The sequence below is a fragment of the Triticum urartu genome, chromosome 7, assembly GCF_003073215.2.
Source record: "Triticum urartu cultivar G1812 chromosome 7, Tu2.1, whole genome shotgun sequence".
NCBI classification, from domain to species: domain Eukaryota; kingdom Viridiplantae; phylum Streptophyta; class Magnoliopsida; order Poales; family Poaceae; genus Triticum; species Triticum urartu.
In genome coordinates, this window is record NC_053028.1 from 476,567,981 (window position 1) to 476,593,968 (window position 25,988).

The following is a 25,988-nucleotide window of genomic DNA, read 5'->3' on the forward strand; positions in this document are numbered from 1 at the left end:
ACATCCTGAAATACCCGAAAAGGACTAAGGATATGTTTCTCGTTTATGGAGGTGACAAAGAGCTCGTCGTAAATGGTTACGTCGATGCAGGCTTTGACACTGATCCGGACGATTCTAAATCGCAAACCGAATACATGTTTATATTGAACGGTGGAGCTTTCAGTTGGAGCAGTTCTAAACAAAGCGTCGTGGCGGGATCTACGTGTGAAGCGGAGTACATAGCTGCTTCAGAAGCAGCAAATGAAGGAGTCTGGATGAAGGAGTTCATATCCGATCTAGGTGTCATACCTAGTGTATCGGGTCCAATCAAAATCTTTTGTGACAATACTGGTGCAATTGCCTTGGCAAAGGAATCCAGATTTCACAAGAGAACCAAGCACATCAAGAGACGCTTCAATTCCATCCCGGATCAAGTCCAGGTGGGAGACATAGAGATTTGCAAGATACATACGGATCTGAATGTTGCAGGCCCATTGACTAAGCCTCTCTCACGAGCAAAACATGATCAGCACCAAGGCTCCATGGGTGTTAGAATCATTACTGTGTAATCTAGATTATTGACTCTAGTGCAAGTGGGAGACTGAAGGAAATATGCCCTAGAGGCAATAATAAAGTTATTATTTATTTCCTCATTTCATGATAAAATTTTATTATTCATGCTATAATTGTATTAACCGGAAACATAATACATGTGTGAATACATAGACAAACATAGTGTCACTAGTATGACTCTACTTGACTAGCTCGTTGATCAAAGATGGTTATGTTTCCTAACCATATAAATGAGTTTTCATTTGATAAACGGGATCACATCATTAGAAGAATGATGTGATTGACTTGACCCATTCCGTTAGCTTAGCACTTGATCATTTTAGTTTACTGCTATTGCTTCTTCATGACTTATACATGTTCCTATGACTATGAGATTATGCAACTCCCGATTACTAGAGGAATACTTTGTGTTCGTCACAACGTAACTGAGTGATTATAAAGGTGCTCTACAGGTGTCTCCGATGGTGTTCGTGGAGTTGGCATAGATCAAGGATAGGATTTGTCACTCCGATTGTCGGAGAGGTATCTCTGGGCCCTCTGGGTAATGCACATCACTATAAGCCTTGCAAGCAATGTGACTAATGAGTTAGTTGTAGATGTTGCATTACAGAACGAATAAAGAGACTTGCCAGTAACAAGATTGAACTAGGTATTGAGATACCGACGATCGAATCTCGGGCAAGTAACATACCGATGACAAAGGGAACAACGTATGTTGTTATGAGGTTTAACCGATAAAGATCTTCGTAGAATATGTAGGAAGCAATATGAGCATCCAGGTTCCGCTATTGGTTATTGACCGGAGACGTGTCTCGGTCATGCCTACATAGTTCTCGAGCCCGTAGGGTCCGCACGCTTAAAGTTATGTGACGATCGGTATTATGAGTTTTTGTGTTTTGATGCACCGAAGGTAGTTTGGAGTCCTGGATGTGATCACGGACATGACGAGGAGTGTCGAAATGGTCGAGACGTAAAGATCGATATATTGGAAGGTTATATTTGGACACCGGATGAGTTCTGGGGGTTATCGGATAAATACCGGAGAACCGGGAGGTTAGTGGAACCTCCTGGGGGTTATTGGGCCTTATGGGCCCAAGTGGAGGAAGAGGAAAGGCGGCCAACTAAGGGCGCGCGACCCCCCTAGCCCAAACCGAATTGGACTGGGGGGACGTCCCCCCTTTCCTTCTTCTTCTCCCCCCTTCCTTCCCCTCTCCTACTAGGACTAGGAAAGAGGGGGGAATCCTACTTGGAGTAGGATTGCCCCCCTTGGGCGCGCCTCCTCCTCCTTGGCCGCCCCCTCCTCCTCTCCCTCCTTTATATACGGGGAGGGGGGCACCCCTTGGAGACACAGCAATTGATCTGTTGATCTCTTAGCCATGTGCGGTGCCCCCCTCCACCATAATCCACCTCGGTTATATCGTAGCGGTGCTTAGGCGAAGCCCTGCGACGGTAGCTTCATCAACATCGTCACCACACCGTCGTGCTGAAGAAACTCTCCGTCGAGCTCTACTAGATCGTGAGTTCACGGGACGCCAGCAAGCTGAACGTGTGCTGAATGCGGAGGTGCCGTACGTTCGGTGCTGAGGATCGGTCGATCGTGAAGATGTACGACTACATCAACCGCGTTGTTATAACGCATCCGCTTAACGGTCTACGAGGGTACATGGACAACACTCTCCCCTCTCGTTGCTATGCATCACCATGATCTTGCGTGTGCGTAGGATTTTTTTGAAATTACCACGTTCCCCAACATTAAGTTCATGGAGAAACAGAGTAATGCAATAAGAACGATGACATGATGTAGACAAGATCTATCTATGTAGAGATAGACCCTATCGTTTTATCCTTAGTAGCAATGATACATATGTGTCGTTTCCCTTTCTGTCACTAGGATCAAGCACCGTAAGATCGAACCCACTACAAAGCAGCTCTTCCCATTGCAAGATAAATAGATCAAGTTTGCCAAACAAACTCCAAATATCAAAGAAGAAATACGAGGCTATAAGAGATCATGCATAAAAGAGATCAAAGAAACTCAAATACTTTCATGGATATAAAAAGATAGATCTGATCATAAACTCAAAGTTCATCGATCCTAACAAACACACCGCAAAAGAGTTACATCATATGGATCTCCAAGAGACCATTGTATTGAGAATCAAGAGAGAGAGAGAGATGAAGCCATCTAGCTACTAACTACGGACCCGAAGGTCTACAAAGAACTACTCATGCATCATCGGAGAGGCACCGATGGAGGTGGTGAACCCCATCTGAGATGGTGTCTAGATTGGATCTGGTGGTTCTGGACTCGGCGGCAGCTGGATGAATATTTCGTCGAATCCCCTAGGGCTTCTGGAATATTGGGGTATTTATAGAGCAAAGAGGCGGTCCGTGGGGCACCCGAGGTGGACACAACCCACCATGGAGTGCCTGGGCCTCCTGGCGCGCCCTGGTGGGTTGTGCCCCCCTCGGCGCACCCCCAGACGCAGCCAAGGCCCGTTGTGTTCCTTCTGGCCCTTAAAAATTCTCCCTAAAGTTTTGGGGCATTTGGACTCCGTCTGATATTGATTTTCTGTGATGTAAAAAACATGGAGAAAGTAGCAACTGGCACTTGGCACTATGTCAATAGGTTAGTACCTAAAAATGATATAAAATGACTACAAAATGATTATAAAACATCCAAGATTGATAATATAAAAACATGGAACAATCAAAAATTATAGATACGTTGGAGACGTATCAGCATCCCCAAGGTTAACTCCTGCTCGTCCTCGAGTAGGTAACTGATAAAAACATAATTTTTGATGTGGAATGCTGCCTAACATGGCATATCATATTTTTTTCTTGGGTTTTTTACATCTGTGCCCCTGGTTCCTTAGCTCTACTCATCCATCCCCATGCTCTTAACTTTTGCTCAATTTTCCCCACTCCCTTGCCCGAAACCCTCAGAAGAGGTCACAACGAACGTCGCCGTCGGGTCAGTGCTTTGACCGTTAACTCTGACGAGTGGGGCCGCGTTGGGGGTGTAGCTATTCGACCGTTGGGCCGTCCCTTGCATTAAACGCCGGCGCGCCCCACCATGACAGAAACCTGCTATGCATGCACCCAACAAGCCTGCCTGCATGCGTCAATGCACCGACCGAGCCTGCATGCGCCGATCGAGCCTGCATGCACTGATGCATGCCGCCATGATGCACTGACCGAGCGCTTTCGTGCACGCCAGCCGTCACGGATGCAGCGACGGTCGCTGCTGCTGGTTCCTCTCTTCTCACACACTTATCTCCTCGATTTAGAGCATCATTTTTTATGATCAGTTGCAACATTTTCGATCCACTCGCATCTGCACCCGTTTTGCTAAGACAAATAAATTGAACAAATATGTTGTGGCTGCATGCACTAGCTAGGTGGCTACATATTTGTGGCTTGTGTTAGAAAAGAAGGGTTCGTTGTGGCTGCACGCACTATGTGGTTACTAAGAAAGCGAGCTCTCTAAGAAAACAATCAACATACATGTAGATAGGGCTAACAAGCCCATATCACGATCACATAGTTGAAACTAGGAAGAACTTCATAATAGAATAGATAGAAAACTTAATAATAGGACTTGATAAAAGGGCCAACAAGCCCATAGCATCTCTCACATAGTTCAATGGGATTACAACTTAACATAACATAGACTCAAAAAAAGAAAAATAGATAGAGGGTTTAGAACCCTAGACGCCGCCTTCTCCACCTCGCTCCTCCTCTGGGCGCCCTTCACTGCTCCTCCGGGGCATTGTAGATGGGGTACGAAAGAGTGTGCATGCGGGGCGCGGTGGGGAAGGTGTTGGTGTGCTCCATGAACATGTTGTGGGTTGTGAAAGCCACACCAAAACACTCGGCCGAGGCGGTAGAAGGCGTCAAATGTGTTGGTGAAGTGGGCAAGGAGAGCAACCACCACCCCGTTTTGGATGACCTCCTCGACACGGAACATCCTTGGAGATCCCTGTGGGAGGTGGTGGTAGCCGGACACGAGGAAGAACTCGGTGAAGTTCCTTGTGGTCCTCCACCTTGATATCGCCCACACACGTAGTGTGCGCTCAATGTACAGGCCAAGAGGGTAGAGCCTCTCCGGCACGGTGGGTGGGAAGTGGTAGGTTGGTCCGGTGTACTGCATGGCTGAGGATGTGCTAGAAGAAGGAGAAGTGGTCGAAGAGCAAGAAGGGAAGATGGCAGAGCAGATGGGATATGGATGAGGGATGGCAGAGGCATAGGGTGGCTTAAATAGCCGTAGTGCTACGTGTTATTTGGCCGTGGCAATAACGGGGTCAAATGTGAAGTAACCCGTTTTCAAACCCACCGCAGCATCGGGAATGTACACGCGTGGGAAACGGTGGTTTGAAAAAGAAGAAGAAAAACAAGCTAATTGCACGCGTGGGAATCCGTGGTCATATATATTATATGAATAAAAAGAGACAATTTTTGAATAGTTTGTGATAAAAATAAATTTGGCCCTTAAAAATTTGGTCATTTGCTACGCAATGTCAATTGATTTCAAACGATGCAAGAATACAGAGCCAGCACATTCACAAAAACCAGAGCAAACAATGCAAAAATACAAAGCCAACACGTTCACAAAAAACAGAGCAAATGATGCAAAAAAACGACGCAATTCGACGGCCCAACGAGAGATTGGTTTCCTTTTGGGCCCAATAACAATGTTTTTTTGGCGGAGTCAGTGGTGGGCGAGCAGCCGAGCACAACCAATAGGATCGCCTCTCGCGGATCGCCCCATGATCCAACAATGCGGAGCCATCCTTGTGATCCAACGTCGCGGAGCGTGCATGCAGCCAGCCCACCTAATTCCTTCTAGAAGACCAGATCTGAGGGTTGTCGCTTGGCGCGAGGGTATGATCGGACGGCTGACGTTGGGAGCTAGGGTTAGGCAAAATCCCGCAGGGTTTAGAGGGGTTTTGAGCTAGTCAACGGGGTTTCGAAGGCTTTGACTGAGCATAACTAATTTAAAAAAATCAAAAAAATATGAAACCTTCGCCATTCGTCATTTTATAAGACAAATTAACGAGGAAAAATTCTAAACTTGGTCTATGCTCATTTTCATGAAAAAACCCTAGCTGGCACGATCGAGGTCAAATGAGCACCATTAATTTAAAAAAAAATCAAAAAAATAGAAAACCTGCGCACAATGTTGTCTTATGTGGCATGTTACCAACCAAAAATCATAAACTTGGTCTATGGTCATTTTCATGAGAAAACCTTCACACATATGAGCTATCATGTATATGATTTCATAGAGTTCAAGGAGAGGAGGTGGCGTTACCTTCTGTTTTTGAAAAATTTAAAAAAATCAAAAAAATCACCAAAGCTTTATTTTAAAGTGAATAAGAAGGATCTGAAGTTAGTTTTCCATTTTCATATTTGAAAACGTGTTTTTAATAGTTTTTATATTAAAGCATATGTTTTCAAAAGAAAATGTAAAAATATGAAGATTAATTCAAAAAATAGTGAGACTTCGAATCCACACTATGGAAAGTGAATATGTGTTAATAAAAAAAATCATTTGGCTCATTTAGAGTAGGTTCAAAAAAACTTGATTACAAATGGGATGTTTACCCTAGCGTGGGAGTTCATTTGGAGCACATTGTAGCGATCTGACCTCAAACAGTCAAATCTCTGTGCATAAGTGTCATCCCTGGATCGGTAATGCTGGCACACACAATACTTCGAAGGATTTATAACAGATTAGCAATCACACACTTATTACATCAATAGTCTCAAGAGAGAACTTAATACAAAAATATGGCTTAAGGCCATCTAAATACGATAATAGCGGAAGGCTTGGAAGATAAAGCGAGTCCATCAACTCCAACGGCATAGCTGAGTGCATGACAAACGACCTAGCGCACCTTACTCTTCGTCTGAAAAGTCTGCAACATGATATGTTGCAGCCCGAAACGGGTCAACACATGGAATATGCTGGCAAGATAACACAATAGAGCAATGAACAAGTAAATGCTATCACTACATGCATATATGGCTGGTGGAGGCTCTATGGTTATAATGTTTTTGCGAAAAGCCAATTTTTCCCTACAACAAAGGAATATATTTTATTTAACTATCATGGTAGTTGATGAACATTGAGAATGGTAACCCCATCTCAATCCCAATTAAACAGTAATTAACAACCCAACAAGTTAATTTAGAGTGATGGGATCAATATGATAATCCAAGAACCAGATACTCAAGATGTCCATAACCGGGGACACGGCTAACCATGATTAGTTTGTACACTCTGCAGAGGTTTGCGCACTTTTCCCCACAAGATTTGATCTCCTCCGTTGGATTTCTCGCACTACATGGTGTTTGAGAAACGGATGACTGAGACACAGTCTTTCAGAGACATTAACTCTTTACTCTGGGTGGACAGTTACACCTACTTTCCCCTACATCTACTAGCCCACCACCGATAGAGGTCATGAAACATACTCAACTATGCTAGCCCATAATAGCTTGTGGCTGCACACGGAAGTTTCTAGCATGAATAATCTTAAGATCCCTTTGAGCCTGGGTGGCAAACAAAAAGACAACACTAGTATATCCCTAGGTGCCCGCAACCAATCCACCCAGATGCGTATTTAAGTAGCCACCTTAAGTTAACCATTAATTAACAATCTCACATCTGTCATGGATCACTCAAACCAAACCATGTCTACGAGCATAGCATAGCAACCTAAGCATAATGTAGAAGTAACTCCCTAGGGTTTGATAATAAAAGGGCAATAGGTTCTACCTCATCATTTACTTCCCAAACCCACATGTTAAAGGATCCTACTCATGCAATGTTTGAGGATTGTAGCTAATGCATAAAAACTGGGTAATAAAAGGTACGATCAAAGTGTTACTTGCCTTGCTGATGATCTGCAAACCCTAGAGACTCGTAGTAGCACGCTTCGCACTCCGGGTATTCTATCACAAACAAACAATAGTATACATAAGCACTCAAGCATAGATGCAAGGGTAAAACTCAAATAAAAAGAGCAAATCTAAAAATTCAACTGAAGAGCTTCGGTTTGCAAAAAGAATTGATCAAATCGGAGCTATGGAACTGAAACTACGATCACAAGAACTTTGAATTCAAATATGCTTGAAACCAAAATTTTAAATTTTCAAAACCATGTTCAAGTAATTTAGCCGGAGAGATGGGCTCGAGATGAAGATTTTGGCGTTGGTTTCACTAGATTTGGACTAACGGTTAAAAAGTTGCGAGGGTTTGAAGATCAGGGGCTAATCTGCGATAAAAATAATCACAGATAGGTCCCTGGTGAAAAAAATAAAAGAAAAAGAAAAAACAACGGCACGAACGTTCGCTAACAGAGGCAAACGGGCGAAATTTGTTCGTTAAAACAAACTAATGAATGAACGTTCGTAAATTAACCTAAACCGAAGAAAACCGAGAAAACCGAACCGATCTAAATAATAATAAAAAACCAATCTAGGGTTAATAAAAACCGGGCAGTTTTATACCGGTTCATCGGAAAAACCGGCGGGTCGGCGGGGTCAACGGCGGGGCGACTCCGGCGGGGCTCCGCGGCTGCGGCGGCACGGTAGCGGGGCGGCGGCGCGGCGCGGGCTGTGGCGGCGTGCGGCGCAGCGCGGGCTGCAGCGGTGCTGGGTGGCGGTGGTGCGATGCGGGACGGGGGGAGGAGGCGGCGGGGGCGGCAGTATTTAAGGAGGAGGGGGCGCGATGCCGGCTTGCGGGAGGGCCTACCCGGACGGCATGGCGCGGCCGGACTCCGGCGAGTCCGGCTCGGCCATGATTCGGGAAGGCGGCGGCCCAGCGGGCCGTCTGGGCCTTCGGCCCAGTTCAGTCCGGAAACTTCTTTTTAAAAATAAATTCCACCGAAAGGAAAAATCTTAAATAAATAAAAAAATTCTAAAAATGCCAAAAACAATTTTCACCATCTAAATAAAAATATTTATAACATAGTAAACATTTTTTTGGCCTAAAAATGCAATTTTTGAAAAATGCATGTTTTTCTAATTCAAATAAAATAGCATTAAAAATCCAAATAAATTATTTATTTGATTTTAATATTTTTCCTCCAATATTTCTTTTATTTTGGAGAAGTCATTTTATCTCCGCTCTTTTATTTTTTTATATTAAAATATTTCGGAGAGAAAAATAATGAAAACCAAAATGATCCTCTTTTCAATATTTGAGACGAATTCAAATATGAAAATAGTGAAATCCCCAACTCTCTCCGTGGGTCCTTGAGTTGCTTAGGATTTCTAGGATCACAACCAAAATGCAATAAAATATGATATGCATATGATGACCTATATATAACATTCCAAATTGAAAATTTGGGATGTTACAAACCTACCCCCCTTAAGATGAATCTCGCCCTTGAGATTCGGGTTGGCTAGAAAATAGGTGCGGGTGGTCTTTCCGTAGGTCTTCCTCTCGTTCCCAGGTGGCTTCATCTTTAGTATGGTGGCTCCACTGAACTTTGCAAAACTTGACAACCTTGTTGCGTGTGACTCGGCTGGCAAACTCAAGAATCTTAACAGGTTTCTCCTCGTAGGTTAGATCACTATCCAACTGAATTGCTTCCTGGGGCACTGTTTCTCTCAGAGGAATATCGGCCATCTCAGCGTGGCACTTCTTCAATTGGGAAACATGAAATACATCATGAAATCCTGACAGTCCTTCGGTTAACTCCAACTTGTAGACCACTTCTCCCATACGTTCCAAAAACTCGGTATGGTCCTACAAATCTCGGGGCTAACTTTCCCTTAACTCCAAAGTGTTTAACTCCTCACAGAGGTGACACTCAAAGATATGCTCTATCTCCGATTTCATAGACTACCTCCTTGTGTTTTGAATCTGCGTAACTCTTCTGCCTGGACTGAGCTACCATCAGTCTATCTCGAATCAACTTAACCTTCTCTTCGGACTCTTTGATCAAATCTGGTCCAAACAATTGACGGCCTCCGACTTCATCCCACATCAACGGTGTCCTGCACCTTCTTCCATACAAAGCTTCAAAAGGTGCCATCTTCAAACTAACTTGGTCACTCTTGTTGTATGAGAACTCTACGTAAGGCAAATTATCATCCCAACTAGATCCATAATCTAGCGCACAAGCTCTCAACATGTCCTCCAGAATCTGGTTGACTCTCTTGGTCTGTTCGTCTGTCTGCGGGTGAAAGGTTGTACTGAACTCTAGTCTAGTACCCAAAGTCTGGTGCAGCTGGTGCCAGAATTTTGAAGTAAACTGTGTCCCTCTATCTGATACGATGGCCCTCGGAACTCCATGCAGACATACAATCCTGGCCATATATATCTTGGCCAACTTTGCACTTGTATAGGTGGTTTTCACCGGGATAAAGTGAGCCACTTTGGTCAAACGATCCACTACTACCCAAATAGAATCATATCCTGATCGGGTCCTGGGTAATCCGGTGATGAAATCCATGCCAAGCTTGTCCCATTTCCATTCGGGTATCGGCATAGGCTGCAGTAATCCTGCTGGCTTCTGATGTTCTGCCTTCACTCTCTGACATACATCACATACGGCTACATAATCGACAATATCCTTCTTCATTCCAGTCCACCAGAAATGCTCCTTCAAATCCAAATACATCTTGGTGTTTTCGGGGTGTATCGAGTGTGGCGAGTCATGAGCTTCCTGAAGTATTAACTTCCTGATCTCTGCATTATTGGGTACATAAACACAGTCCTCAAACCATAAGGCATTGTGCTCATCCTCACGAAAACCCTTGGCTTTTCCTTTGCTCATCTTCTCCTTTATCTCAGCAATTTCCTTATCATCCTTCTGAGCTTCTCAAATCTTTCCCAATAATGTTGACTGAACCTCCATTGCTGCGACAAAATCGCTAGGGACTATCTCCAAACGAAGCTCCCTGAGATTTTCAACTAACTCCTGCGGAAATCCCCCGCTTACAAGGGTATTGGCATAACTCTTTCGGCTCAAAGCGTCTGCTATGACATTGGCCTTGCCTCGATGATAGTGCAACTTCATATGTAATCCTTTATAAGATCCAACCATCTCCTTTGTCTGAGATTCAACACCTTCTGTGTGAAAATGTACTTCAAAATCTTATAATTCATGTACACATCACATCGATTTCCAATAAGAAAGTGTCTCCAAGTCTTGAGCGCATGAACTACGGCTGCTAACTCCAAATCATGCGTGGTATAATTCAACTCATGCGGTCGAAGTTGACGTGAGGCATACGAAACCACTCTTCCATCTTGTATAAGTACTCCTCCAAGTCCTAAGCGAGAAGTGTCGCAATACACTTGGAAATCCTTACGTATATCCGGCAGAATCAGCACTGAGGCTGTAACCAAACGTTTCTTCAGCTCCTGAAAACTTGCCTCGCATTCATCTGTCCACTTAAACTTAGTGCATTTCTTCAACAACTCCGTCATGGGCTTCGCAATCTTTGAAAAATTCTCAATGAATCTCAGATAATATCCCACGAGTCCAAGAAAACTACGGATCTCTCCAACTAAGGTGGGTGCCAACCACTCAGTGACAGATTGGACCTTGGCAGGATCCACTGCTACACCTTCTCCTGATATAACATGGCCAAGAAATCCAACTTCCTTTAACCAAAAGTCACACTTGCTGAACTTGGAATACAACTGGTGTTCCCTGAGCTTCTCGAGAACTAAACAGAAATGCTCCTTGTGCTCCTCTTCATTCTTCAAGTACACCAAGATATCATCAATGAACACCACAACAAACTTATCCAAGAACTCCATGAACACCTTATTCATCATACTCATGAAATAGGCCAGGGCGTTAGTCAATCCAAATGACATAACTGTATACTCATATAGCCCGTACCTTGTTGTGAAGGCTATGTTAGGTATATCCTGTTCTCGGATCTTCAGCTGGTGGTATCCTGATCATAGATCGATCTTGGATAATACTGTCGGTGTTCTGGGAACGGGGGTCCCCAGACTTGCCTGCCTGTGGCCTGCGGCGTGGCTCAAAGGGGGGCCCAGCACGGCCCATCTTCACCAACACAAACCCAAGACCCTCGCGAGGGGCCAAGCCTCGCGGGGCGGACGACGCGGAGCTTCCTCAGGCATGGCCTCGTCAGGCTGGCTCACGAGGAGGTGAAGAGATCAAGGCAGGGTACCTCACGAGGTGCCCATGACGCAAGCCATGACGACTCAGGGCGCCAAGCGGGTGCCAGCCCGCGCAGTGTCCTCCTTTCCTCTTTGGTGCAAAGGGGGCAAGCACAACCGCGGAGTACCGAGGCATCAGGCAAAGGTTGCCATTTCGGTGCAACGAGACCAAGACCAGGAGGACTACGAGATGGAGGTCATCGTGGAGCCCAAGACGGCGTCATCGCCAGAGCTTTGCGCAGACGAAGACTACTTTTGTCAGGATAGCTGATACTTGCTGTCCCCCTTCAAATTAGCCCGCCATTGTTGGCTCCCTTCCCGCTCGATATTTGGGAAGAGGACCAGGGCCTCTATAAATAGGACCAGCCACCCACATAGAAAGGGGGGGGTGAGTTGAAGAGGTTGGGAAGTAGGAAGGAAGAGGCTCGTTAGAGAGGGTCTCGATCAGAGAGAGAGATAGAGAGAAAGGTGACTGAACTCTTCTCAGTAGTTCATCCCCCCAGCCAAGAACAGACCCTCGCGAGGCTGTTCTTCCCTGTATTGTTCATCATCATCAGCCCAAGAGGCAATCCACCACACCACACACTGGAGTAGGGTATTACACCACAATGGTGGCCCGAACCAGTATAAACCCTGTGTCTCTTGTGTTGTTCTTTCCGTAGTTTAGATCCTAGCATGGCGGAGGGGTGCAGGTAGGTAGGAGGCGAAATCTCCGCGCGCACCCCAGTGTTCGAACCTCAAGGGTCTGCCGGAACTCGAAATCCGAAATTTGGCGCGCCAGGTAGGGGTGAGCCGGGATTCGTCTTCCACCACCCCGTTCTTCTCCGACCATCATGCCCATGTCTGACGCTCGTCGGGCCCGCGCCGAGCGCCGGGCCGCGCTCGCTTCCCGCGTCGCCCAGACGGCCCCTGTCGGCGGGCGTCCTCGCCGTTCCCCGTCACCTGCCATCAACGCTGCCACCGGCCCGGCGGGGGACGAGCAACAAGCATCGTCCCAGCATCTGTCCGTGTGGCAAGACGGCCGCACCGCAACTCCCTCGTTCACCCTAGCTAGATCTTTGTCCTGCGCACTCCGCGCACCCATGGAGGCTCGGGCTGCACTCATCGCGGCAAACGAGCTCCTGCGCTACCGTCCCGTCGACGACGTCTACGAAGAATGGCTCGACTGCGTCACCGAGCTCGTCCGCGCCGTGGGGGGCTCTCCTGCGCCGTCTGTCCCACTGCACCGCACCCCGCCCCGCACGGGCGACGAGGCTCCGGCGGCGCCCCGGCCGCCTCCTCCTCAAGAAGACGCCATGGCTCCAAGGCGCGTGGCCCCTGGGCGGAACCCGCTCCGTCAGGTGCTAGCGCGGCAAGAATAGAGCTGCCAAGAAGTCCCTCGCCCGCAAGAAGCCGCCCGGGTGCTCCCTGCTCCAGCACGTCGTGATCATGGTCCTGCTCCCGCGCGTCAAGACCCCGCGCTGCTCTCAGCTGCAGCGCGTGGGGACATGCAAGACCAAGCTCTCCGTCACCCAAGGCCTCCCGTGGCCACAGCAGGCTGCCGCGCCTTCACCACCGAATTACGCAGCGTCGCGTGGTCCGGCAAGTTCAAGCCAGACCTTCCTCCTCGCTACGACGGCATGGCCGACCCTGCGGAGTTCCTCCAGCTCTACGAGCTGGGCATCGAAGCTGCCAACGGAGACGAGAAGGTCATGGCGAACTGGTTTCCCACGACGCTCAAGGACGGGGCCCGCACCTGGCTTCTGAACCTGGCTCCAGGCACAATCTCCTCCTGGGAAGAGATGCGCACCCGCTTCATCGCCAACTTCCAAGGCACTCGCGACCGGCCACCCGCCGTGAGCGACATGCGCCGCATCAAGCAACAACCCGGGGAGACCCTGCAGAAGTACATCCAGCGCTTCAACAACGCACGCCTCAAGATTCCCAAGGTGACTGAGGAGGCCATCATCTCAGCTTTCTCCGACGGCGTGCGCGATGTCAAGATGAAGGAGGAGCTGGCGATGCATGAAGACCTGTGCACTTCCTTGGAGCTGTTCAACTTGGCAAACAAGTGCGCTAGGGTTGAGGAAGGGTGTCTCTCCCTCCTCGAGCTGCCTGCCGCAGACCTAGAGGAGAAGAAGCTCAAGGCCAAGGATGTGAAGCGCAAGGGGGCTGCCGTGCTCGCGGCAAAACCAGACACCAAGCGAGGCAGGGATCAGCCCGAACCTTCCAAGGGCAGCCGGTACTGTGTGTAACACGACCTCCAAACCCACAACACCAATGAATGTCAAGAGCTCCGAGCCGTGCGAGAAGGAAGGATCGGCCGTCGCCCTGACCGCAGTGACCGGGGCTACGGCCGAGGAGGAGGAAGGAACGTAGGACGCTGGGAAGACCGTGGCCCGCACCAAGGGTGGTGCGATCAACCTTGTGAGGATCGCTGGCAAGACCCGCCTCGCGAGGGAGGCTGGAGGGATCAGCCTCGCGAGGATCGCCTGCAAGGCAACGCAGGCCTCCCACCGCTGCCGCTGCAGCCAAGGAGAAACGAGGACCGCCACCAGGACGAGGGGGCTGGGGGCTTCCAGGAGCCACGCGCGATCGCCTGCATCCTGGGCGGGGCACAAGCCCCAGCCTCTCAGCGCATCTTCAAGCAGTTCGCCCGCGAAGTGAACGCAGTCCTCCCCAGGCTCGAAGCCACGCGCCCTCTCAGGTGGTCGGCGTGCGCCATCACGTTCAGCTCAGCAGATCAGCTCAAGTGTGCGGCTACAGCCGGAGTCCTCCCGATGCTTTGTTCCCCAATCATCAGCAACGTGGTGGTCACCAAGACCCTCATCGATGGCGGGGCAGGGCTCAACGTCCTATCCGTGGAAACATTCAACAACCTCCAAGTGCCCTACAGCCAGCTTCCGCCAACCAAGCCTTTCTCTGGTATCACCGACGGCTCCACGGTCCCGATTGTGCAGGTCCGCCTCCCTGTCACCTTCGGGGCACGCGACAACTACCGCACCGAGCTCATCGACTTCGATGTCGCTCACATTCGCTTGCCGTACAACGCCATCCTTGGGTACCCAGCGCTGGCCAAGTTCATGGACGCAACTCACCACGGCTACAACGTCCTCAAGATGGCTGGAAGCGGCGGAGTCATCACGGTGCCCTGTGAAGAGAAAGACGCGGTGTGTTCCCTGGAACAAGCCTTTCAGGCCGCATCACTGGAAGACCCGGATCGCGGAAACAAGAGGCTTCCCGAGACCGCCCCCAAGAAGAAGAAGACATCGTCCGGCCCGACCACTCAGGAGGCAGGCCCCTCTAGGCCCGTGCCTGCCCAGGGGGAACCTCCTTCCATCGCATAGGAAAGCGCGACCGGCGCCCTCCTCAGGCAGGGCTCGGGGGCTCTCCCCTGGAGGGCCACCGACCTAGTTAGGGTCACGAGGGAGGCGCTTGGGCACCACATCGAGGCGTGTTTCGAAGCACGTTTCCCTCAAGAAGGAGCAAGGCAAGGAGATCCAGACCCTCAGGAGTTCGTCAGCAAGGCCATTCAGGAGCTACAGGAGTCAAGAGTCATGAAAGGCGGCGGCCGCCTACCAGCAATGGCTCCCCATCCAGGCGAGGATGGCGGGCTGCGCGTCTGCATCGACATACCAGGGCTCAACCGAGTCGCCTCCCTGGAGCGCCTCTGGCCCTCGCGAGTGGGGCGTTGCGGGGGCCCACCCCACAGCTACGTTCGCATGCCTTACGGCTTGCCGAGCGCGGCTGACACGTACCAGCGCCTCACGAGGGGCAACACGAAGGCACGAGAGGCCAGGCGTTCCGCAGCCCTGGCAGGGATGGAGATGGCCTGCGAGGAGCCGCCAGCGCCTCCGGAGCCTCCCGAGGCCCCTGGGCCTGGGGGCTCATGAGGATCGGCTTCCGCAGCCCACCGAGTCTGCTACACCAACACCCCTTCGTCTTCAGCGTCATCAGGTGACATCTTTCAAGTTTCACTTCCAGCTGGGAGCGCCCCCAGGGCTGCATTATTCCAGGCCGCGTGGGTCCGTCCCTGCGGCGTGTATCCCTTTTATTTCACGTTGTTAGCTTACCTTGTTGGGGGCGCCACTCGGGCTGCATCATCCCCAAGCCGCTCGGGCCAGGCCTAGCGGCACGTATCCCATTTGCGTTTATTTCCGGTTATGCGTTAGAACCACCATGCTCGATTATTTGATGCCGGTCCACGGCACCTCTTCTCCTCCATGCCGACCACTTGCACGTTAAAGGGGGGTACCTGAGCATCGCGACTCAGGGCTCTTACTGGCTCTCCAGCCCTCATCCTCTGGCCTTGACCATGGCATCGCGACCTGGCATACCAGCAACGGCTGAGACCAGCTCGAGGGCCGGGACCCGAGGATGTAGAGTGCAGGCATCTAACCAAATTTGCAGGGACACATCACAAGATAAGGCCCAGTGCCAGGCGCAACCCGCCTAGAGGTAGGGCCCCGTGAGTCCCGTGCTGGCTCACGGGTGCCCAGATACAGCTCGCCAGGCCCTACCGTGCCAGCCACGTGTCAGGGCGGGGCTGTACACGCCCCGGGGGCTCCTCCCGGAGGGGCCCCCCCTCCCACGTACCAGTGGAAGCACCATGCTCCGTGCTGGCTGACGACACTGCCGAGGAGCGGCTATGCCCGTACACATACAGAAGCGCTATGGTCCGCGCTGGTGATAAACAACTGAGGGTGGCCCCCGGGCCGCATCAACCTCAGGGAGCCCGGAGCTCAGTGTCTAGCCTCATCGTAATGCCTCTCCTCGGGAGTGCCGCGCGAGGGGGCTGGACACGGGGGCTGCGCCTGGGTCACGCCCAGACGCACGCCGCCCAGCCAGGCTCCCCCAGGCCTGGTTCGTCGCGCGCCTCTCCCCGAGCGGAGCCAAGGTATGAAGGCCATTTGAGCGTCAAGGGGGACTCCTGAGCATCGGGACTCAGGAGCCTAACTGGTCACGTAGCCCCTCACTCCTTGGTCCCGTCCTGGTTTACGGTCGGGACTATTGCTGGGTGAGGTACACGCAGGGCCGGGCTCTGCAGACGTAGAACGGTGGATCCACCCACATCATACCTCCCTACTTGCTGTTCGTGCGCCAAGGGGGACTCCTGAGCATCGCGACTCAGGAGCCTAACTTGTCACGTAGCCCCTCACTCCTTCGTCTCGTCCTGGTTTCCGGTCGGGACTATTGCTGGGTGAGGTACGCGCGGGGCCGGGCCCTGCCGGCGTAGAACATAAGCAAGTAGGAAGGAAAAGCGCAAATTTCAAGGAATTCAAAAGCAAATATTATAGACCGCACTGTCATCCCAATACGGAACGCAAGTTTAAACGCCTCCCCGAGGCATGATACATGTGCAGGAATTGAAAGCAGGACAGGAGCCACGACAGAGTCACTTGTCGGCGGGGGAGCATCGCGGAGTGGGTTCGCCTCACGGAGCAGCGGGGTCGGCAGCGCCTTGCTCCGGCTTGGTGCTGAAGGCCCGGAACTTCCCCAGCAGAGCCTCCGCGTGACCCTTCACGGCCTCGGCAGCGGCAGCGGCACGCTCACCACTCACTAGCTCCAACAGGTTGTCGAGGTCGACATCAGGATCGCGAAGGTAGATGTGGGTGAGGACCCGCGCCAGTGCTGCAGACGACAGGACACGCGCCTCGGCCTCGGACGTGGGGCCAAGGCCAAGGGCGACATCTTCAAGAGCGTGAACCAGGAAGGGAAGCAGCTTGGCAGGGCCGTCCTCGGCGCCAGCCAGCGGGCTCTCCAGGCCGCTGTCATAAAGCGTCCTCAGCGAGGAGCGAGCCTTCGCCTCCAACTCCGTGAAGGCCGCGCGGTCCTCGGCAAGAACCAGGGCCTTGTCGTCCAGCTCGGCCTTCCTCGCCCCCAACTCCTGCTCCAGCGCGCCTAGGCAGTCGCGGCGCTTCCTGAGCTTGGCCTCCTAGCCCTCGACGGCCGCCTCGCGAGCCTTCACGCCTTCTTCCTGCTCTTGGCGAAGGCGGACCTCTTTCGCAAGCTGATCCCGTAGGCCTTGCAGCTCGTCCTCCAGCGCCTTGCAGCGACCACGGACATCGACCACCTCCCCCAGGGCTGCATCACGAGCAGCCTTCGCCTCAAGGATGGCCTGCTTCTCCTCGTCGCATGCCGTCGAGGCCTGGACCAGTGCCGCCCGAATCGAGGCGTAGGAGCGAACCCATCCAGAAGCCAGCTCCAAGCGCCCGGCCACCAAGCAAGGGTCGGCGCCAAGAAGATCCTGCCGCAGTCGGTCCAGCTCAGCAGCAGCATGATCCAGAATGGTAGAAGGAGTCGGAGAGATAGCAGCCGGTGGAGTAGGAGGAGAAGGCGGCAGCGCGGCCACGGCATCCTGAGGTGGAGCCTGCCGCGCCCCGACAGCTGTAGTGGCGGCGGCAGGCAAGGACACTTCGGGAGCCACTTGGGCCGTGGGGGCTGAGCTCGCCCCAGCCGGCTTGGCCAGGCCTCGCGAGGACGACCGGGCAGGAGAAGCCTGTGCATCGCGGTTACCCTCCTTCGCGGGCAGAGGCGCCGCCACGGATGGAACCTCAGGAGCCCCCTTTGGCTTCTTTGGTGTGGGTGCCAGCCTATCCAAGAGATGCGAACGTCAAGCCTCAGAAGTAGAGTAGAAATAAAGTCAAGAATCAAACACTTACGGGTCGTTGCCAGTGAGCTCAAGCGGCCTCCGGTCAAATTTGAAGCCTGAAAGCCGGCTGGAAGGATCAACCTCGGGAAGCTTGGAGGCGGAAGGTGCGTCCGCGGTTCGCCCCGGGGCCGGGGCAGACCCGCGGGAGATCAGCCCGGTCCTGTCCTTCTTCGGGATCGGGGGAGAGCTCCCGCTGTCCTGCTCGTCGTCGTCTTCACCGTCATCCTTGTCGTCATCGCTCAGAGAGAGGCGGAGAACGCGGGACCTGCGCCGGGGGAGGGGAGCCCTCGACTCTCCGTCAGTCGCCTCGGAGTCAGGCCCTTTTCCCCGCTCCCCTCCTTCCTCCTCTTCGCTGGAGTCGTCGGAGGGCATGTCCACCGGCTCCTCGGAAGTTTCCATGGGCACGGGCCCATCCCCGTTGAAGACGGGCATGGACTTGACTACCCGCTCCCAGTCGTTGCGGAGGAACAAGGGCGTAGGAGCGCCCTCCAGCCTCGCCACGTTGCCCCCGACCAGAGACTGGAGAACCGCAGCCAGGTCTCCATCGGCCAAGGCCACGGGGCTCGGACGGGGCCTCCACATTGGAAGTGAGTACTGCCGAAACGGAGCCAGCTGGTGCTCCAGGAACTCCCTCAGCAGCGATGCGCTGGTCAGCTTCGCCACCGCCATGTCGGTCGGCCTCAGATCCACGTCCATCTTCTCCAACACCATCTTCGCACGGGGATCCACGAGCTCCGCTCGACCCTAGTCGCTGGAGCTCGTGGGCTGCTCCGTGGGCAGGATCAGCCGAGGGTGGATACGCCCAGCATCCACCAAGATCCACTTGCTCCTGAAGCCCTCAATCCTCTTCCCAGGGTTCGAGATGGCAATGGCGCCACCGTATGCGATGAAGCTTGCGCACGCAGAAGCAGGACCGCGAGAGGTCCGGAGGTAGAAGTAGTGCCACAGTAAGGCCACTGAGGGCTGCACCCCAACGTGGGCCTCGCAATAATAAGCAAAGATTGCCAGGAGAAGGACGGAGTTGGGATGGAGATGCAGAGCCTGTAGCTTGTAATGGCGGAGGACAGAGAAGAAGAACTCGGAGAAGGGAGGCACCAGGCCAGCAACAATGGCACTTACGAAGAGCGGATAGAAGGTGCTCCTTTGACCCTTAGGGGTGGCGGAGCCGGCCTTGAACACCTTCGCCCCGTCGATGCCCCGCGCCGTCGCCATCCGGCGCAACCGAGCAAGGCTCGCCTCCGACACGTTCGGCGAGTCCAGGGCAGACGAGTACCAAGCTGAGGCTGGGGGCTGGTGAGGCGCCATGGCTTCCTAGGTCGCACGGTCAGAGCAGATCTGGTAATTTTGGAGGAAGGAAGGAGAGGCGCAAGAAAGGGGATCTGAGCAGCAACCGGGGAAAGCAAGAAGCAGGGCCTAGGCGGATGCCACTCCTTTATCAACTCGCGCGGTTGCTAAGGCGCCCACATCTAGTCAACCGCCATGCGGCACCCAAGGCCGCAGGCTGTTAGGGCCCGCGGCGCTTCGCTCTTGTCCTTTCGCCTCCCTGCATGGCCAAGTCCGGGCGCGCCTTGGGCCCGGGGGCTACTGTTGGCGTTCTGGGAACGGGGGTCCCCAGACTTGCCTGCCTGCGGCCTGCGGCATGGCTCAAAGGGGGGCCCAGCACGGCCCGTTTTCACCAACACAAACCCAAGACCCTCACGAGGGGCCAAGCCTCGCGGGCGGACGACGCGGAGCTTCCTCAGGCACGGCCTCGCCAGGCTGGCTCACGAGGAGGCGAAGAGATCAAGGCGGGGTACCTCACGAGGTGCCCATGACGCAAGCCATGATGACTCAGGGCGCCAGGCGGGTGCCAGCCCACGCAATGTCCTCCTTTCCTCTTTGGTGCAAAGGGGGCAAGCGCAGCCGCGGAGTACCGAGGCATCAGGCAAAGGTTGCCATTTCGGTGCAACGAGACCAAGACCAGGAGGACTACGAGATGGAGGTCATCGTGGAGCCCAAGACGGCATCATCACCAGAGCTTTGCGCAGACGAAGACTACTTTTCTCAGGATAGCTGATACTTGCTGTCCCCCTTCAAATTAGCCCACCATTGTTGGCTCCCTTCCCGCTCAATATTTGGGAAGAGGACCAGGGCCTCTATAAATAGGACCAGCCACCCACATAGCAAGGGGGTGAGTTGAAGAGGTTGGGAAGTAGGAAGGAAGAGGCTCGTTAGAGAGGGTCTCGATCAGAGAGAGAGATAGAGAGAAAGGTGACTGAACTCTTCTCAGTAGTTCATCCCCTCAGCCAAGAACAGACCCTCGCGAGGCTGTTCTTCCTTGTATTGTTCATCATCATCAGCCCAAGAGGCAATCCACCACACCACACACTGGAGTAGGGTATTACACCACAACGGTGGCCCGAACCAGTATAAACCCTGTGTCTCTTGTGTTGTTCTTTCCGTAGTTTAGATCCTAGCATGGCGGAGGGGTGCAGGTAGGTAGGAGGCGAAATCTCCGCGCGCACCCCAGTGTTCGAACCCCAAGGGTCTGCCGGAACCCGAAATCCGACAAATACTTTAGCTCCTTGCAGCTGATCGAACAAATCATTGATCATCAACAATGGGTACTTGTTCTTGATCGTTACTTTGTTCAATGCACGATAATCAACAACCATTCTCAATGATCCATCCTTCTTCTCAACCAAGAGCACTAGGGCTCCCCATGGTGACGAACTTCATCGAATGTAACCTTTCTCCAATAACTCCTGATTTGCTTCTTAATCTCCTCGAGATCATTTGTGGGCATCCGGTATGGCCTCTTCGATATTGGTCCGGTGCCTGGCAACAACTCTATCAAAAACTCAATGTCTCGATCCGGCGACATTCCTGGTAATTCCTCTGGAATTCATCCGGGTAATCCTTCACTATAGGCACTTCCTTCTGAACAACTCCTGAGAGGGAATTTACTTGGGCCCTCCTAGGCGCATGCCTAGATACATACTTAATCCTTTTTCCCTCCAGGGTGGTGAGCAGAATTGACTTACTAGTGCAATCGATGTTTCCTCCATACATCGATAGCCAATCCATTCCTAATATCACATCCAATCCTTGTGACTCCAGAATTATTAGGTCTGAGGGGAAAACATGCCTACCTATGGTCAATGGCACCTGAAAACATCCTTGGCTTGCCATATACTCCGCTCCTGGCGATCTTATTAACATAGGTGTCCTAAGAACTTTAGTGGGCAACTTATACTTATACACAAATCCCCTTGATATGTATGAATGTGATGCACCAGTATCAAAAGGAACGATTGCAGTAAATGACTTAACCAAAAACTTACCTACAACTGCATCTGGCTGCTCTTCAACCTCCTCCACGTTAACGTGGTTCACTTGTCCCCTATTGAAAGGGTTGGGCTTCTTCCTGGAGCTTCCATTGCCATTTCCATTCTTTGCTTCAGGGCACTCATTGCCATAGTGTCAAGTCTTCCCGCACTTGAAACAAGTAATGTGACTTTGGTCCTTCTTGGCGGGTGTGGCTGGGTTAGAGCGGTTCTGATTGTTACCTGCTCCATTCCAATTTCCATTCTTGGAGCCACTATGATTATGCGAACTTCCTCCATTGTGCGTGTGGCCTCCATGGTTATGGGTATATCCTCCCGAGTTTGGGGTAAAACGAGGCTTCTGCTGAGCACCTGAATTGTACTTCCCTTGTCCATACTTCCTTTTGCGGCTCTCAATCTGCTGCTGCTTCCCTTCAATCATAAGAGCCTTGTCTACCAACTCCTGGTAGTTGTTAAATGTTTCCACCATTAACTGCATACTCATCTCATCATTCAGACCTTCCATAAACTTCTCCTGCTTCGTGGCGTCTGCGGCCACATCATCTAGGGCATAGCGGGCTAACTTACTGAACTCATCCATGTACTGCCCACAGTACGGTTTCCCTGGCGTAAGTTGCGAAACTCACGCTTCTTCATACTCATAGATCCAGTTGAGACATGTGCAGTGTGGAATGCTTGCTGAAATTGCTCCCAAGTGACGTTGGAGATAGGGAAAGTGGCTGTGTAATTCTCCCACCATGATGCCGCGGGTCCATCCAATTGATGTGCGACAAAACGCACCTTCTCTGCATCTGTGCAACCTGCGGTGGTCAACTCCCTTCCAATCCTACGGAGCCAATCATCAGCAACTATTCGCTCGGTGCTACTGGAGAACACCGGCGGTTGCAACCTCAAAAAACGAGCTAAGTTGTCAACTAGAGGTGGTGGCGGTGGGTTGTTGTTGTTGCCTTGGTTCTAGACTAGCAATTGCATTAGGGTATTCTGCTGTTGGATCAATTGAGTGAGCTCTGGTGGGAAGACAAATCCGGGGTCACGTCTCGGAGGCATCTGATGGGTTTAGATGAGAGATATTAGAATAGAGTGAGGTCTAGTGAGAAAGCACTACCCATATGCACATGAGACAAACACAATCATATCACACCACTCAATTCAAACAAGGGCATACAATCGATCTAGCTATCGTTACAAAAGGTGCTCGGACTACTACTATATACATGGAGGAATACTACTATAATATGGTGGTCGACTAGAAGTTTTGATCGGTGGAAGACTCCATGATATCCGCTCCAGCTTCGTCTTCATAATCATCATCACTATTGTCGGGGTTGGAGTTGATGTCGTCGATGATGATGTAGTCCTTGGGATGGTCGTCATCTCCTCCTGGCGCGGGGTCTCCCATGAATACTCCTAGCTTCCTTGTTAGGTCGCCATTCTTCTCCACTAGTATTGTGATTTCCTCCTCTTATCCGCCGCATGTAGACTTGAGTTCCTCTTCAAGCTCCATGTTCCTAGTCATCAACTTCTTCGGATCTATCATGCTTGCGCACATCTGGTTCTCCTGGTGCTGAATGTGCTGATTTAACTCCTGGATGAAAGCTGCAACGGACCTGCCTCTCTTGGTGCTGATCATCTCCCATTGCTCATATCGGTGCCCACATATCTGGTAGATGGTGTCCTTAAGATCCTTGTGATAAACTTCGCCGATGCGTCCCGTGGCGATGTGAGCCTCCATGCTCTTTCCTAGACTCCAGGTTGGTGCATCAAAGGAAAACTCTATGGGCTCAGTAACTGGCGTGAAGGTCCTTCCTGGAACTTGAACTTGAATTATCCAACGCTCCTCTTCTGGTAAAGTGGAGGTGTAGGTCCCGGTGAAGCTTGGTATTCTGATATTCAGGTACCTAGTGACTTTCTTCAGGTGTCTCCCAAAAGGTGTGTCTTCATACGGTTGTGCAAACTTGTTCTTTGGGTCCGCCATCCTATAGCGTGGAAAATGGAGAGGAGTCAGAAATGAGTAGAGAAGAGTGACCTATGTCTCATCTTAGTGGTTATGTCCTACATTCAATGTGTGCTTTGATACCATCTTGTAGCGATCTGACCTCAAACAGTCAAATCTCTGTGCATAAGTGTCATCCCTGGATTGGTAATGCTGACACACACAGTACTTCGGGATTTATAATAGAGTAGCAATCACACACTTATTACATCGATAGTCTCAAGAGAGAATTTAATACAAAAATATGGCTTAAGGCCATCTAAATACGATAACAACGGAAGACTTGGAAGATAAAGCAAGTCCATCAACTCCAACGGCATAGCTGAGTGCATGACAAACGACCTAGCGCACCTTACTCTTCGTTTGAAAAGTCTGCAACATGATATGTTGCAGCCCGAAATGGGTCAGCACATGGAATATGCTGGCAAGATAACACAATAGAGCAATGAACAAGTAAATGCTATCACTACATGCATATATGGCTGCTGGAGGCTCTATGATTATAATGTTTTTGCGAAAAGCCAATTTTTCCCTACAACAAAGGAATATATTTTATTTAACTATCATGGTAGTTGATGAACATTGAGAATGGTAACCCCATCTCAATCCCAATTAAACAGTAATTAACATCCCAACAAGTTAATTTAGAGTGATGGGATCAATATGATAATCCAAGAACCAGATACTCAAGATGTCCATAACTGGGGACACGGCTAACCATGATTAATTTGTACACTCTGCAGAGGTTTGCGCACTTTTCCCCACAAGACACGATCTCCTCCGTTGGATTTCTCGCACTACATGGTGTTTGAGAAACGGATGACTGAGACACAGTCTTTCAGAGACATTAACTCTTTACTCTGGGTGGACAGTTACACCTACTTTCCCCTACATCTACTAGCCCACCACCGAAAGAGGTCATGAAACATACTCAACTATGCTAGAGCCCATAATAGCTTGTGGCTGCACACGGAAGTTTCTAGCATGAATAATCTTAAGATCCCTTTGAGCCTGGGTGGCAAACCAAAAGACAACACTAGTATATCCCAGGTGCCCGCAACCAATCCACCCAGATGTGTATTTAAGTAGCCACCTTAAGTTAACCATTAATTAACAATCTCACATCTGTCATGGATCACTCAAACCAAACCATGTCTACAAGCATAGCATAGCAACCTAAGCATAACGTAGAAGTAACTCCCCAGGGTTTGATAATAAAAGGGCAATAGGTTCTACCTCATCATCTACTTCCCAAACCCACATGTTAAAGCATCCTACTCATGCAATGTTTGAGGATTATAGCTAATGCATAAAAACTGGGTAATAAAAGGTATGATCATAGTGTTACTTGCCTTGCTGACGATCTGCAAACCCTAGAGACTCGTAGTAGCACGCTTCGCACTTCGGGTATTCTATCGCAAACAAACAATAGCATACATAAGAACTCAAGCATAGATGCAAGGGTAAAACTCAAATAAAAAGATCAAATCTGAAAATTCAACTGAAGAGCTTCGGTTTGCAAAAAGAATTGATCAAATCGGAGCTACGGAACTGAAACTACGATCACAAGAACTTTGAATTCAAATATGCTTGAAACCAAAATTTTAAATTTTCAAAACCATGTTCAAGTTGTTTAACCAGAAAGTGGGGCTCGAGACGAAGATTTTGGCATTGGTTTCACTGGATTTGGACTAACGGTTAAAAAGTTGCGAGGGTTTGAAGATTAGGGGCTAATCCGCGATAAAAATATTCACGAATATGTCCCTGGTGAAAAACATAAAATAAAAAGAAAAAACTACGGCGTGAACGTCCGCTAATAGAGGCAAACGGGCGAAATCTGTTCGTTAAAACGAATTAACGAACGAACGTTTGTAAATTAACCTAAACCGAACAAAACCGAGAAAACTGAACTGATCTAAATAATAATAATAAAAAAACCAATCTAGGGTTAATAAAAACCGGGTGGTTTTATACCGGTTCACAGGAAAAACTGGTGGGTCGTCGGGGTCAACGGCTGGGCGGCTCCGCGGCTGCGGCGGCGCGGTAGTGGGGCGGCGACGCGGCGCGGGTGGCGCCAGCGCGGCGCGGGCTGCGACGGCGCTGGGTGGCAGCAGTGGTGGTGCGGTGCGGGACGGGGGAAGGAGGCGGTGGGGGCAGCGGTATTTAAGGAGGAGGGGGTGAGGCGGGCTTGCGGGAGGGGCGACGCGGACGGCGTGGCGCGACCGCACTCCGGCGAGTCCGCCTCGGCCACGATTCGGGAAGGCGGCGGCGCAGCGGGCCGGCTGGGCCTTCGGCCCAGTTCGTTCCGGGATTTTTTTAAAA